Source organism: Octopus bimaculoides, chromosome 10 (assembly GCF_046866305.1).
Source record: "Octopus bimaculoides isolate indiv1 chromosome 10, ASM4686630v1, whole genome shotgun sequence".
NCBI classification, from domain to species: Eukaryota; Metazoa; Mollusca; class Cephalopoda; order Octopoda; family Octopodidae; genus Octopus; species Octopus bimaculoides.
In genome coordinates, this window is record NC_142937.1 from 60,024,325 (window position 1) to 60,026,132 (window position 1,808).

Consider the following 1,808-nt stretch of genomic DNA (forward strand, 5'->3'; position numbering starts at 1 on the left):
TTTGCACACAGTATACAATGTCTTTCTGCGAAATTATTAAATAACATTTTTGCTAACAGTCAACGTTGCTCCAAGATACTATTCGCATTTTCTCATCCTTATAGCGCCCTTTGACCTTTATTTTCTGTATGGAACATATTTCTTGGATGTTTGCTTGAAAAATTAACCATATTAATACTTTTAATCTAATGACAGTCTGTACTACTCAGTTATACAGTTCGCTGTTCTTTCACACTGATAGAAATCAAATAGAGTCATAGTTCAGAAGAAGCCGATCAAATTCTCACTTCATACATCTAAACACTACAACCAATCACAGCGACTAAATACTAGTGGCTCTGCCATGTCAATATTCTCAGTGCAGTGTGGACAAAACAGTCACCGTATGTTTAGTTCACTGAAAAAATTAATTAGTATACTGTAACTGAATACAGGACTATAAACTTTGGCGCCTGATCAAAAATACGAGACAACATAATTTCATAGTTTTCATTAATATCAGAGAGTGGTTAAAACGGGCAAATCAATAGAACCCCGCCCCTAACCAAATGTACAACATGTTTAGTTCAACATGTCACTGTATTTAGTTCAATTCTCTCTCAAGTAAGCTACGCTCTTTATACCTGCAGGGATCGTTAAAATGAGAACGACAAAATTACTAGTGTCGATTCAATTGACTGTATTTTCCCCAAAACAAAGTTGGCCCACTGCCTAAGCAAAGTAAATCACTATTTTTTTATGGAATTCAGTGCAAAATGTTGAAAACAGAAAACGAAATGAATGTTTGACCATGTCGATAGAGCTGATATCACTCTATTTGACAAATAAACATCTAACACAAGACTCTTTACTATTATCGAGAAATTGTAGTATGAAAGAGTTTTGGAAGTAGACATTGGTGTATTTGACTAAATCAAAGTTGTACTGATATTTACAGTGATATTGCAAATCGCCCAAAGCTCAACTACATACTTGGTTGATGATGGATGTCTCTCTATGTCAGATATATGTCTTGGCTTTCAAAGTTATTGTTCATACAGAAGAGTATTCGTCAGGAAAATATTTAAAGCCTGAGTCTGTAACCTGATTTCAATTCTAAATTGTAACTGTTTCGCAATACTTTTGGTACTACTGGCTCACTAATTCAACCAGACATACGAAGCTGAAATACCATAGTTACCTTTATTGCCAGAGAGTTCTATAGAGTAACCTATAGCAGTTTCTTTCAACCCTTTCCTTTTACTAACAATGCGCTCACACAGTGATATCTAAATTTATTTTCGACTCACTATCTCCTTGGTTTCACACCATATTCCCTGTGAGAAATTCACTACTACCACCACTACAACCACCACCATCATCACTGTCACCTAATGCTCAGAAGAATGGGTCACACTTCACAGCCGAGTGACACAGGAAATTTCAAAGAGATAACAATACATCTAACGATACTTTACAAATAATGCCTTTCTTCGAAATGATTTCTTCATCAATCACAACTCATCCTGGCAGGTTTGTAAGAAAACCGACGGGTCCTCCATCTGTTTCCACGATGAGAATTTCTATTGTTCCATCAAGTGAACAGCTTTCTTATTGAATTATTATAGTGCAAGTGATTAACTATTCCTTCACCGTAAACCTCATTCAGAATTAACGTTGCACTGGGTGGGACAAGGCTGGATTTTACAGGTGGTATTATAGGGCCAGTTAGGCTGACGGACTTCTATGCAATTTCTGACTAGCCAATTTCACTTAAAGGGTATGGATCAACACAAATAAATGGTAGAAGACACTTGCCCAAGGGACCG